Here is a 15150-nt window from a genome sequence, read left to right as displayed (position 1 = left end):
GTAGTGTGTGGGGTGTGGGTACTTGCCACTCTAAAATGTACTTTTACAGCCCTTTTTATATTGTTTGCCATGAATAGGCTGGTTTAAAATTAAACAATACATAACTTTTCCACATATACTTCTAAGTATGTAAAAGCTGATAGGTTTAACATTTTTAAAATATTTCTGATTTTTTATTACTGGGATTACTTGTCTGTGAAGAATAAAGGCTTATTGCTTTGGAACACTACCTGGGTTTCATGATTTTTGGAAATTATTGTGACTGAGCCCATCAACGAAGTTTTAAGATCACTAGTTTCTCTTGTTTTTTTATATTTTCTCAACACTGCTAGTTGTGAGGTTGGAAATAAACAGATTCCTGTGCTTGTTCATTCTTTTAGTGCTCAAAGTCATGACATCATAATCGCTGCTACAGTAAACTCTCAGTTAACTGGAACTCAAGCAACCAGAACTCTCAAGAAAACAGAAAAAAATCGCAGAAATACTGTACAGTATGAACAATTCAGTTTTTCATGTATTGCACTTTCTAGTTCCCCTGGCCGCAGAAACATACCTTATGTTTTTATAATTTTAGAATTTTTAAAAGGAAGATACAAATAAATTCCCCTCTCCCCAACCTGAGAACAAGTCAAGCCAAACAAGTCAACTTGCTAAAATGTCAACACTTGCTCCATACTCACTCAGTTTGCATCAGATTGCACGTTCTCTCTCTCCGATCTCTCACATACACTCTCTTCAGCTTTCATACATCTCTCTGATCTCTCACACACTTTTGCTTCTGTTTTCAAACATGCATTCACTCTCTCTCTCTCTGTCTCTCTCTGTTCAGTTCATTCAATTCCAGACCACTTAGCATGCCACTGAAAACCATTCCACATGCCATGCTTTCTAGTGGAAATATAAGTTTAAAATATTATTGTTCCAGCCAGGCTTTTAGTTACCGTATTTCAATATTAAAATCAAATCAATACAGTGTGTATGGCATGGTATGGTATGGTATGTTATAGTATAGGGTATAGTATTTGTCATGTTTATTTTTAATAGTAACTCTCAAGCAACCAGAGATTGCACTTACCCGGCATCTACCAATCCCCATGGGTGCCAGTTAACTCAGAGTTTACTGTACTTGGTTTAAGCCTGACTCACAGATATTATACTGGTCTGTATTGCTTTATATTTCTCTCTTTTTTCTTTTATCTCTCTCTCTCTCCCCCCTCCAACAACACAATAATTTGCATTCAAAGATTTTTAACACTTTTTGGTAGCTATTGTGCATAAATTGTTATACCCAGTTGAAATTTGATGAATGATATGTAAGTGTACTGTCTAAGTTGTATATTTTCCTGGTTCATCAATACAGATTAAAAATATGATAAAATGCTGTAGTATTTAGTAACAAAACTGCCTGCTAATTACTCAATATCTACACCAAAATTCAATTTAATAGCAATGTGCTTTATGAAACAAAAGTAAATAAGTTGCTGGGATAAACTTTAGTCTCATGGTCTTGTTGTATTATTGTTGCTATGTGGCTAAAATTATTTCCCTGTGAAGGAACACATCGAATCACCAGGAAATATAAATTACCACAAGTTAAACATTGGAGTAATCTAGTCACCACTGTTCCACTGACAATAATCCAAAACTGCAATAATCAGCTTTGATGATAACATTAATCAACATCATATACTTGTACGGCATTCAGTCAGATGTTCAGCAGGTTTACAGGCGCATTCCTATCAGGTCTCTGGACTACTACTAGGAACATGAATCGTGTATGCAATTCGCAGAATGGACAGAGTCATAATTCTTCTTCAGTATAGTTGAGAGCCTGTTATAACAAAATGGAGTGCCAAATAAATCCAGGTTCATTAAAAACAATCACAATGCATTTCAAATAGGAGCAAGAAGCCGAGTGGAAGGAAGCCTTTAATACTATGCTATTAAAGGATTTCTTCAGCAAGATTCCTTTTTTGCCATTTGGACAGTTGGGAACACCTCACGGATATGGATATGTTTTGTTGGAGAACAGTCAGCAGGCTGTAGTACAATCTAAAGAAATGCAATTGTCGCACACTGAAAGAAGGTCATAATGATCCTACAGACTTGTTTACCATGTTAGGTGTTTGTTGCACTGGACAGGCTGTGCCTTTGTTTTGGACAGGATAATTTAATCTGCATTTTGACCTCTTACTGCTTTGATTCTAATGTGTTGTCATTTGCCAGATTATGCACTATATTCTTAGGACTTAGCAATAATAATGATTTTTTTTTTCTTTCACTACCTACCTTATCCACAGACATCAGCTACTAATGTGTTTCTCATCTTCTGGGCCCTTGTTTATCTGTTTATCTAAACAACTTTTCTGGTTTCTGAAGGGGTGGCTTTTCTGCTTCACATTCTTACTGGTTATCTGTATGTTAGGTTGCTGATATAGCAGCCATTGGTATCAAAATGTATACTGCTATGTTTTCCTGTTTGTACGCACACCAGAAATATTCTGCAGGCCTAATACAATCTGTGGTGTAAGGACAAGCCTGACACATCATCATCAGAATCTCATTCTGAAATGTACAAAGCCTCCTATTAGTTATATTCCAACTTGCCTGTTAATAATGATGTAGGACTCCTGATTGGGTGGGCCATCAAGATTCAATGATTTATTCATTGATTTGTTTGCTTACCTATTTATTAAGTGACTTAGTTGGTTGGTTAGTTAGTTAGTTAGTTAGTTAGTTAGTTAGTTAGTTAGTTAGTTAGTTAGTTAGTTAGTTAGTTAGTTAGTTGAATTTGCAGTATGGTACAGGTGTGATTCACATGGACTTTTTTTTCAGACTTCGCTCAGAAGCGCCTGGCTGCATAGCTTGCTCAAACACACATAGTAGGCAACTCTGGCTGAAGGAATCAAGCCTGGGCTTCAGAAAGCACCTCTACCTCAGCTCATAGCCTCTGTTTCATCTACCAGACAACCTGCGGTATAATTCAGGAGATGCCAATATGTGTTACTGCCTGTTTATAGGATGTGATACAAGGCATTAAAGTGTAAGAACTGTATATTATGGATGTCACCAGGATGGCAAACACAGATGTGCACAATTCTTCCACTGTGGTCACATATCACCTGATAACCTACAGGGGAAGTCCAACTGTTGACAAAGGAGTTATCACAGGATCTTAGGTTCATAGGAGATTTCTTGTCTATCAACCCGGAGTTCATTTTAAGCCTAGCCGTTTCATCCCAATGTAATACCATAGAAATGCTACAAAATACCCAAGACTGCATTTAGAGATGACTGCCCATGTTCAAGAGGGTTGTAGGCTCTATTCCCAGTAAGAATTTACAGTGCCTCATCCACTCATCCAGGTTCCTCTTGAGCAGTGTCATAGAGGAGCTGTGCTTTACATGAAATGGTAGCCTGTTCCAAAGACACGGCAGTTTCTGGAAGATAAATTTGTCCTTCCAACATATCCCATTTAAGTCACAGGCCATATTTAGGTACCTGGAATAGTTAACCCTAGTCCCGTTTGATTTATGGATATGCAGCAAGTTCATTAGGTTTGGTCTTGGATTGCTTTGTAGACCAGGCATAAGTCTCCCCTAAGAAGTCTATACAATACAGAGTGTAGTGACAGGGACTATAGTTGGTCTGTGTAAGACACATGTTGGATTCCCTTGATCTTCTTTGTTAAAAACTTCTGAGGTCCATCTAATTGCTGCAGGTGCTTAGTATGGTACATGCCAAATGGGGCATTATACTCAATTTAGGCTGGATAATTGCCAGGTATAGTGGGGTTATAACTTATTTTGCTTTTGAGGCAATGTCTTTACTAATCAAGAGTGCTACATAGAAAGCTTTCCTTACTGTAGTAGAGACATCATGGTCAAAGTTAAGGTCACAGACAACTTGTGATCCCCGGTCCCTTACCAATTCATGGGTACTTAGGGTATTGTTATTGATTTGATAGTGAGAGGGGACATTGTTTGTGCAAAAGGGAATGATGATGCATTTCTTTGCATTCAGTTTGAGACCATGGTAAATACACCAGTTGTTGGTCTGTGTGAGACCCTACTGGATTATACTGACATCATTTGGGAATTCAGTGATTGCACCTAGTTTGCAGTCGTCTGCAAACTTGGTCAGACAGAACCCTTAGTTTTGACCTGAACTTGTGAGAATTATATACTAAACAGTAGGGGCTCAGCACTGACCCCTGGGGCACCCCACTGGTAACAGGTCTGCAGGTTGATGTGGAGTCACCCACTTTGATAATGTGAGTCAGGTTTGTTAGCCAGTTGGCAACCCATCTTACAACAAGGGGGTTGCATTCAGTTTGCTAAGTTTATTTGTAATGCCTGAATGTGGGATTGTGTCAAAAGCCTTTGCCAGATCTAGGTATGCTGTGTGTTTTTTTTGCCTTGGACAAGGCTTTGAGGACCTGCTCTTCAGATATGTAGGGTAGGGGGTTGGGGATGGTTTATTGTAAGTTAGGATGGGATAAGAGAGTGCAATTGTTTGCCAAACCTATCCGCTAGCAGGTTTGCTATCTCTGTGGGATCAGTGTGTTTGATACCGTTGGCCACTAGTTCTGCACATGCTTGAGTCCTACCCTTTAGGTTATGTATGTAACTGTAAAAGCCATTATGGTTATCCTTGGTTGTACTTGCTAAGTTTCTCTCAAAGGAGCCCTTGGAGGATTTGCCAAGTTCTCTTATTTGCCTGCTGAAGCTGAGGAGGGTACATTTCTGTTGTTGGGGCCTTGCCTTTGTTTTATTGGACAGCAACTGTTTGCATTTATTGTAAAGATTATGGATGCTGGATGTCCACCATGGCAGCTTGTTTTTACGTGGTGCAGAGGCTTTGATTCTTTCTGGTATGGCCACATGTATACACTTATGCAAGTGATTGTACAGGGCTTTAGTGTAAGCTTTGGCATAGTTACCACATCCAGCTTGGGTTGGGGCTTGAAATGCATTTATACCTTCATCTAGAAGAGTATAGTTTGCCTTGGTGAAGTTTTCAAGTCTGATTTCACCCATTGTGAGTTCTGGTGTTAGTGCCAGCTCGAAGGTGACTGTTTTGTGGTTAATTTTAACTAATAAGGGTCTGACAGTTGCGGTAGTGCATCTGTTTGATATATTGGTGAGGACCAGATCCAGAATGTTTGTTCCCCTTGTCAGAGTATGGACACTTTTTTCCAGGGCATTTGACTTGAGAAAGTCAAGGAACTTTTGCACTTGCAAGTTAGGGCTAGTGTAGGTTTCCCAGTTGATGGTGGGATAATTTAAATCCCTCATAATCAGTGTGTTTGGTAAAATTTGGATTGTCTCCAGTTTGTTCAAGTAGGTTTCATGGGCATCATGATCTATGGAAGATGATCTATAACTGGCTATGACTTGAATGGGGGGGGGGTCTTGCCCACCTTAACCTGGACCTAGAGTAACTCCATGGAGTTGTCCAGTCTAACTTAGATGGGAGGTGAATTTACCTCTAATATAGATCGAAACACCATCTCCTTTGTGTTTCACATGTTCATTTTGCAGTCTAATGTTGTTGAAGGTAGTCTTACAAGGCCGGGGTACTCTCTGAGGCCTTGAACCAGGTTGATGTGACTGCACAGACATCTACATCTTCTAGGGTGGAAGTACTTCCAGGGAGTCCAGTTTTTAGTTTAAGCTCCTAGCATTTAGCAGCATGACCCTTATTTTGTTCTGATTGGTTAATTTCATGTCTGTAATGTTGTTTTTGAGTCCTTGCCTAAACCAGCCATATAGATAGTAATGCATGAGGCATGCAGGTAACCAATGATCCTTGCATATCTGTAGATCTCATGGAATATTAGGTCGCTGTGTACTTTTCACACGGTTCTTGGATATATAGGTGTATGCTCTTCATGAATATATGGCTCTGAAAATGTGACAACAATTTAGCTGATTGAGGTCTGTAATATCCCTGTTATATCTCCATCAGGCAACTGAAATTCCCCAGTAGACAGACCTGAGTAAGCTATGCTCATTATCTTATAAGGGTGGTCGGCACAACTGATGTGGAAAGTGCCTGGGTGTAGGCAAAAAGTGCACAGCTGGTGGAGACTTTCTGCTCATCATACAATGTTTTGGTGAAAATGGTATCATTGACTTACTGTTGCTGTCCTCCCTGCTTCACTGAAAACTGTGCATTGACGTTAGTGAGATCATAGAGCCTTGAGCATGAAGTGTGAGCTCAGAATTAACATATTTAAAGATAAGGATAGTGAGGGTGTGAGGGTTTAGGACTTACACCTCTTGAAAGCACTGCTTTTTGCATTTTTGCTATAGTCAGTGATGAGTGTTGTTAAATTTTGATTTTTTTGTTTCAATGTATGGCAGTCAGGTGATTTGCCATATATCCTACCGCTGGTACTGTCTCCACTGCTCTGTCAGCGGTACACAGTCGACTTTTGATGACAGCTGGTTTATAGTCTCCACATTAGTTACTGCATTTCTTCATCAGTATCATATGCAGTAACAGTTTCCAAGCCTTCAACAGTTCATCAAGCTTGCTATGTCATCTGTGAGCTACATTTGAGGATTTGTGAGATCATATACTTCACCTGCATTTCTCTCTCTTATGTGTACCGAACAATACTGCAGTATTGCATATAATATATTATACAAGTATGTAAACCACTGTCATTTGTATATTGCAAACCCTTCTGCATGGCCACTATACTATATTCAGAGCTTACACATTGCACAATATGTTTATGAATCTGTAGTAGATTTCACAGATGAAGCAATAGTGATAATGTAGGTAAAACTGCATTTCTAACACTGAATCTAGTATGCACCCCTAATTATTCCACATGATGTCTGATATTAGCCTTAAAATTAAACATGGTGCTAATACAGGGTTTCAGCTGTTGAATAAATATCTAACCTGACCAGGTGGTCACAGCAGCAGTCTGACCTAATGCGACTGATATAGTTGGACTGTCAGGACAAACAGCAAAGGATGCAAGACATGACCAGAGCTCATGTTCATATCAGGTTAAAAATAAAAGGATTCTGTAAATTTCACTGCATCTAACAGGAGTGAATGGGTGCAGAGGTTATAGAAGCAGATTGTTAGAAGGGGTGGTTAAGTTGTCTGGCTAACCCTAGTCAAACAGTGCTGCTGTCTTTTTAATTAAAATGCTAGGAGCACACATAATGTTGTGTTTTACAAAAATGCTATGTGATGTGAAATATGACAAAGGTGTAAAAGCAAGAAAATCTGGTCACACCTACCCAACCTGGCTTTCGTCCCATGCACAGCACTACTACAGCTCTCCTGTCTTTCCTAAACTCTGTATCACTAGCTAGAGACAGTAACAAACTTATTTCCTGTCTCTTCATTGACCTCTCTAAAGCCTTTGATACAGTCTCTCATAAGCTTCTTCTCCTTAAACTAGCAAACTTACACTTCTCTCCATCCACCATATCTTGGTTTAACAGCTATCTCTCTGATAGACTCCAGTCAGTCAAATGGCTCTCAGTTTTCTCCCCTCTTCTTCCTGTTAAAATGGGTGTTCCACAAGGCTCCATCCTTGGGCCACTTCTTTTTAACATCTTTACCAACCTTCTCTACTTTTCCTGTCCTGGATCCTCACTGATACAATACGCAGATGATTCTACACTTATCACAATTGCTGAATCACCAACTCAATTAAAATCAGACACACAGTCCTCTTTTAACTCTGTAGAAAACTGGCTATCTGAAAACCAACTTATCCTAAATCCAAAGAAAACCAAATTACTACTCTTTCTCCCTAAAAACCTTAACCACATAAAGTCTTCCTTCTCCATACTGTCACAAAATAATACTCAAATACAGGTGGACACCAGTACAAAACTCTTAGGTGGTACTATTGATGATACACTAACCTTTGATTTACAAGTCAATAATTGTATCTGAAAAACACATCTCAAGCTAGGTCTCCTCTATAGAAACAAAAAATATCTTACCAAAACAGCAAAACTAACCCTTTCAAATACTTACCTCTTACCCACTTTACTTTATAGCTCCCAAATTCTCACCAGCCTCAACAATGGACGACTAAACAAGTTAGAAACAACTTATAACAAGATTGCCAGATTTGCTACCCAAAATTCTTACAAGTCCCATCACTGTCTCTCACTAAAATAACTAAATTGGCTAGAATTACCTAACCTGCTTCAGCAAAACATGCTGGAGGGATAGGTTCCTGACCCAGAGACTCCCCAGACTCTGGAATAGATTGCCCATACATGTCAAGCAGAGTGCCTCTTTGGACCTCTTCAAGAGGAACCTTGACAATTGGATGGGAGAAAGGAAATTCACCCCAGGGATCACATCAGTCGCCCTGCTAGACAGGGGTCCAGGAAAGTAAATAATGTGGGAAGAAATAGCCAGGGAATTGTTATGGCTAGGCTTGTATAGGCCCTAGGGCTGATAGCCTAGTACCAACCTATGAACCTATGAACCTATAATGTTTCCGATTATTCATTCCATTCTCTACAAACCCTCTTTCTGTCCAACTATCTCATCTCTAATCTCTCATTACCTACCTACTAGATTACTCCGCAGTTCTGAACAAGGCCTACTAAAAATCTACAAACCAAGGACCAAAATGGGTCACCTAGTCTATAGCTTTAACACTTCCAAGGCCTGGAATAGCCTACCACTAGATATAAGATCACTTGAACATCCAAATCAATTCAAAACTGCTACAAAAAATACCTTCATGAAAAATGTACTTGCCAGTGTAATTACCCTCGTAAATACTCCCCTATAACCTTCTACTTCTCTTCTCTCTTCCTTCCCATCAATAAACAAACTTACTACTTTATCTTCTCCTGTTGGTACATCACTGTACAAACATAACTAATAAAATATTTCCGCTATGTAACTATTGCACTATTATGTATATAATACGTAATTATGAATGTATCCCTCTGATGAATCTATTTCTATGTATTTCACGTGCCACAGTTTAATGCATGACACTGTAATGCAATAATGTGTGGTACTGATGAATGCAATGTGTGGCACTGTAATGCAGTAATCTGTGGTACTGATTACTGTATTTCTTTATGTATTCAATATGTAAAATTTCTATTTTCTGTTGGAGATTTTCTCCTCGGGCATCCGCTAAAAATGGTCATTTGTAGCTCAGTAGGACAAACCCGGTCAACACATATAAAATAAATAAATAAATAAATACAAGAAAGTACTATAGCCTAAGAGAATTACCACCAGAAAGTCAGGCAAGAAAATGAAGGTCACCTAAGATTCTAGTTGTAGAATTAATGACTTGAAAGCTAAAAACATGTATCCAGGCATGGAGGAGTATACATGAAGTTGTGGATTAACTTACGATGGAACAATTTATCTATGGATTATCAAAACATTTAGAAGACTTGGCTGTCAGAAGACCAACTTCTAACCATGGGTTAGTGAAATACTAAACTTCACCTTGTTGTAAAATTGTACCTGGAAAGGATACTACTAATTTTAGGCAATTCGGACTAAGACATTGCTACAAAAGAAAAACTAGTATGATGCGTTCATTCCCAAGGCATTCTGTGCTGGCCTGTTTTGACAGCTACTTGGTGAAAACAGGCCTTCATTAGGAAAACTAATTTGAAGAACATTCTCATACAGCTTCTTTTTATGCAAGTTGCAGATGCCAAAGTTATACTGTTCCCTCTTTCTACTGAATGTGACTAACAATGGGGACTCTATATCTCAGAAGAAGGATGTATTTAGTAAGTGCAATAGTTTAGCTTCCAAAGCTGACTAAACATTTCCTGTAAAGTCATTTCAACTGAATGTCACTTGAACATATTTTTTTTGTTCCCACAATTATTCTAGATATTTATTTTATCATATAAGCCCATTTACAGAGCTGTTTATCTAGAACAATAGGGCAATGGCAGAAGCATGTTTGAAAAAGGAACACATGAGGTGGTTTGACACAAAGATGTGACTACATGACATATGAAGATGCAAACATCCAACCAGGGATGAGCAGAATCTATTATAATAGTGTGGTAAGGCAGCTATTCTAATGCAAGGAAATAAGGTATATGTTGTATGTCTATAGACTGATGTTTTTATAATGCAACGTATGTAATGCAACATGAGTGAAATGATGCGCTATTAAAATTATGTAAACTAGATGTTTAAATTGGACCCTGTATAACCTGAAATGATAAGAACAGCAGTTTGTCACTTTTCTACTAAGTTCAGGTGTTGGAATGTATTTTTAAGATGGATTAGCATACTGTGTTAAGAGATGCATGTGGTGCTCTTATGATAACTTGTTCAGTTGTGTATCTACTTCATCAGTATCATGATGAAGAAATGTCCTGAAAAGGGCGGCCTTCCTCACATTTCCTTTGAGGGAGTGCCTTTAGGGTGTGTCTGTTGGAAATGAATCATGGTAGTTGGAAATGCAGTGAGTGAAATTGCACTACTAGGGCCCGAGATGGGAGGTTCATTTGTTTATAAATCACCACTAGTAATGCAAATGTTTGTTCTGCATGATTCATTTTAATATAGCAATTATCTTCCATGAAGAACAGTAAGGAGACGACTGAATGCATAGAATGCAGTATGCATGGCTGTGAAAGTAAACATTTCAGATAATGCTCTATGGTAATAATGAAAATGATGAGGTTGACAAATTCAACAATTATATTTAATGGTGTCTCTGTATTCTGACTTTTACTGGACAGATGGAAAATATATTTGCAAGTAATATTAAATGTAAAAGTGTTATATCTGCAGCTTAAAAAGCAGAACTAGTGTGTCAGATATTTGCCTCTAGGATCTATGTGTAATCCAGAACTGTTGCTGTTATAAAATAACAAAAATGTAGATGTTTAGCTGTGACCAGCGGAGATAGTATATCGATAAGGCTTCAGTGCTTTTAATACCCTGTATCTGTAAATTAAATAAATATCTACTGGATGGAAAACATACCACAGGTGCAAATGTTGATACAAAGACACATAGCCACAAAGAGGGGAAAACTTCATTATCAGCTACTTTACATTTCTCTGAATTGCCATTAGCTAACACAAGTGCAGAACTGAAGCAATTGTATTGCTCCTTTATTTAAAACATAGCATTAATAATAATAATAAGAAGAAGAAGATGAAGAAGAACAAAAACCACAAAGCAGCAAATGACAAATCTATACAGATATTTTTCAAAACTTTGGCTTGGGGCTCAGGTCTGCAAATTTACGCAGTAGATGTGACAACACCTCATTAAATAGTTATAAACGAATTTCAACTAATCACACTTCTAAAGCTGAGTCATTGAAACTTTTCTCATAAGGAATAAAAGTGTATGACTGAAATTACTTTTTCTCTCAGACACACAATTACTTACACAGAAACAAATAAATAATTAGCATTGCGACCAGGAGAACAGTTTGCTATCATCTTAATCATGTTGATCTCTGGTCAACTTCTTTTTGATCGTGACAATGACACCTCAGTTTTCTTCCTGCATGAGTCAGTACACAAACTGAGCATATGTTGTCATGCAAGAAACTTAAATGCTGGTTCAAAGATAATCATCTTCCCTTAGTTTGTCCAAAGAATATCAAATTCAATTCAGATGGTTTTGTAATAGCTGAAGGACATTCTTTTTTTGATTGGGATATCAATGAAGTATTACTGTATTCTTTTAATGATGAATAATTTATTTTGGAGCAGAACATTGATATCAAATTGGCAATAGGTTATCAAAAGTTACATTTACCATCTATAAAAAGGGTATGTCAGTTTAGACCACCAGTGTTAAATCACACAATTAACATACTTGATGCTGTTTGCAAAAGTGAATTGTTTTAGCAGTGTAAATAAATTGTAAGGAAACAAAGAATTGTAACATTAACAAACAATATGGTTTGCTTTAAAAAGCATGCAAAAAAACTTGTGATAATATAGTAGTATATAAACCAGATAAAGGTATTAATGTAGAAATTATGAATCTTTCTGACTACAATGCAATGTGTAAATTATTATTAAATGTTGAAAGTAATTATATGAAAATCGATAAAGATAGTTGATACTTCTTGGCATGAATTGTTTGATTTGTTAAATAAATATGTGGAATTAGCTTTCCTGTCACAAAAAGTTGTGTCATTACTTTTGGTAAAACATCTGTTAGATTCCACATTTATTCCATTACTAAAGTGCATAAATTCAGATGGATCGCTTAAGGTAGACCCATCATTTCAGGTGATAGAAGATATTTGGAAAAGGTACACTTTCTGTTGGATTCTGCACTTAAAAAATATATTTATATGACTAGGTCATACCTGAAGATTATTACAAATATAGTGGAAAATGTTTGTGAAACTGAGTGGCAGAAAGATTTTTATTGGGTAAGCTTGGATATAAAAGATTTATACACTAGTATTGTAAATGTTGAAATTAGTGTTATATTATTTGTCGGTAGGGGGTACCCTTTGCTTCTTCTGTGTTATCATAATTGCACTTTAGTTTTGACATAATATTTAAAATATGGTAAAGATTTCTTTATATAAAAATGTTGTGCCTGTAAAGCTCAGAGGCTATGGCAGACTGAAGCTGTTCCAGTCACATGCCTTGTCTGCAGCATCAACCCCAGGGTTCATGTAGTACTAAGTAGACAGTACATATAATGATTAATGTCCTGCAGTACCCTGGATGACCAGTCCTGCAGTCCAACACTATGATGATGATGTTCAAACATCACTAGTGGCACTGGTCATAGTGCCTGCTATAGTCGGATGTCTATGACAGGGCCATTGTGCAGATGCCGCAACTAAATTTGTCATCTGTGCAAGGGAAACAAATGTGCCATCACACACTTTATAATATAATCCATGTGATTCTGAACAAGTAAAACCTATACACAGTGACCGTGTGTGTGTGTGTCTGTGTGTGTGTGTGTGTGTGTGTGTGTGTGTGTGTGTGTGTGTGTGTGTGTGTGTGTGTGTGTGTGTGTGTGTGTGTGTGTGTGTGTGTGTGTGTGTGTGTGTGTGTGTGACTCTCAAACAGTCCTAAATATATAATGATCACCACAGATCTAGCTGAAGCTGGAAAACATATCACTCCATATTGCACAGTATGTATACTCAGACCAGACTATGTCATTGTCTATCAGTGCTATGGACAATTATTGTTGACTTTCAGCAATATTCACTGTTCATCAAAAGCTGAAATATTGTTTGAGCAGGTGGTATATAAGCTGCAGTTGCTAATTATTTAGCCATTATGGCAACAGCAGTGGCATTAATACCCCTTAGGAAATAAAATAATTGAACCTGCAGGAGCTGTGTCCAGATATACATTCAGCCTGTCAGCTGAGACAAGTTTCTGTTTCTGCTTCTGCTGAGATATACCACCTGCATGCGATGCTTTGACACCTGTCAGTAACATTGACAAATACATAAACTGTCCCCAAACACATTTCAAAACTCTTATTCATCCATGCCTGACATATCTGCCATATGTGACACTGCTCCCGTCTCCAGTTACCCATAGGCAGTAACCCATAGTAGAAGGCAGTGTTGTCAGTGCAGATTGAGAACCAAATCCTTTTGGCAATGAAAAGGAAACATCTAGCTGTTCTGTATTATTGCACGTGTCAAGAAGCATAAACATCATGAAGAAAATCCAGTCAAATCTGCTCTGTATAATGTCACCAAAATCATTGTCACATTGAAAAACTGAGAAGGAAATATCAGGTAATAGGTTAATGAGTAACTGTTCATCAGGCATCAGCAACAATGTTTCAGTGGTCCCACCCATATTATTATCCACTTAAAGACTCAGGCTTATGCTCACTTATAAAAGTCATTAGTATCATTAACTTTTTTCCTGTACTCTGTGGTAGGTTCTCATGGTCACCAGCTGAATTTATGCTGGATACAACTTCGTCCTACTTACAGAAACATAGTTCTTATAGGTTCATGGGTTCATAAGAGGTCACTAGGCCAATTTCTCTAGGGCTCTTTCAAGCTTAGACATGAAGAAAAATGCTGTTTACCTTAACTGACCATAGTTAGATGGTTGTTGTTTGTAGTGCGATTCTATGATCAGCACTGACTGCCCCTGTCCATGAGGGACATAGGTATCACTCCTGGGGTGAATTTGTAGTTACCCATCCAATTATCAAGGTTGTGCTTAAATAGGGTCATTAAGAAGCTCTGCTTCACATGAAGTGGCAGCTTATTCCAGAGGAGCAGCAATTTCTTGGAGACATATCTGTCTCTCCCACATGTTCTGTTAATGTCATAGGCTAGGTTCAGACCAAATGACTCTTGTCCCATTTGATTTGTGGATGTGCAGCATTTCCATTAGGGCAGGTTCAGAAACTGCTCTGTAGGCCAGGCACAGGTCACCTCTCAGTAGCCTGTATGATACAGAGTACAGTGAAAGGGCTTTCGGTCTTTCCATGTAAGTCATGTCTTGGAGGCTCTGAATTCTCTTGGTTAGAGACCTCTGTGGTTTCTCCAGATCTTGCAGGTGTCTGTTGAGGTACATACAGAAGTGAGCATTATACTCAGTCAGTGGTCTGATAAGGGTCGAGTACAGCAGAGTTATGACCTACTTGGTCTTGAATGCAATGCCCTTATTTATGATATGTGCAGTATAGTAGGCTTTCCTTACCATTATGAACACATGATGATCAAAGTTTAGATTGTTGTCAACCAGCATTCCCAAGTTTTACACCACTGTGTCTGGGGATAGAGATGCTATCTATATCATAAATAGCAGGGGCTAGTTCTTTCCCAAAGGAGATAATAAGGCATGTCCTTGTATTTAGTTTTAGTCCATGGCTTTGGCACCACTTATTTGTCTGTGTCAGTCCCTTCCGTAACATGTTGACATCATTGGGGTACTCTATGATTGCACCCAGTTTACAGTCATCTGCAAACCTGGTAAGCCACAATCCATCTACTTTTGCCTAGGCTTCAGAGAAATAGATTCCAAACAGTAGAGGGCACAGTACAGATCCTTGTGGTGCATCACTGTAACTGGTCTACTGGTGGAAGTGGAGTCCTCAATTTTGACAGTGTGTGTTCTATCAGTGAGCCAGTTGGTTACCCATCTAGTAATGTATGGGTTAATTCCCATCTGGGAG

The sequence above is a fragment of the Protopterus annectens genome, chromosome 1.part0, assembly GCF_019279795.1.
Source record: "Protopterus annectens isolate FY-2018-M chromosome 1.part0, PAN1.0, whole genome shotgun sequence".
In the NCBI taxonomy this organism is placed as follows: domain Eukaryota; kingdom Metazoa; phylum Chordata; order Ceratodontiformes; family Protopteridae; genus Protopterus; species Protopterus annectens.
Note: the sequence above shows the minus strand (reverse complement) of the source record.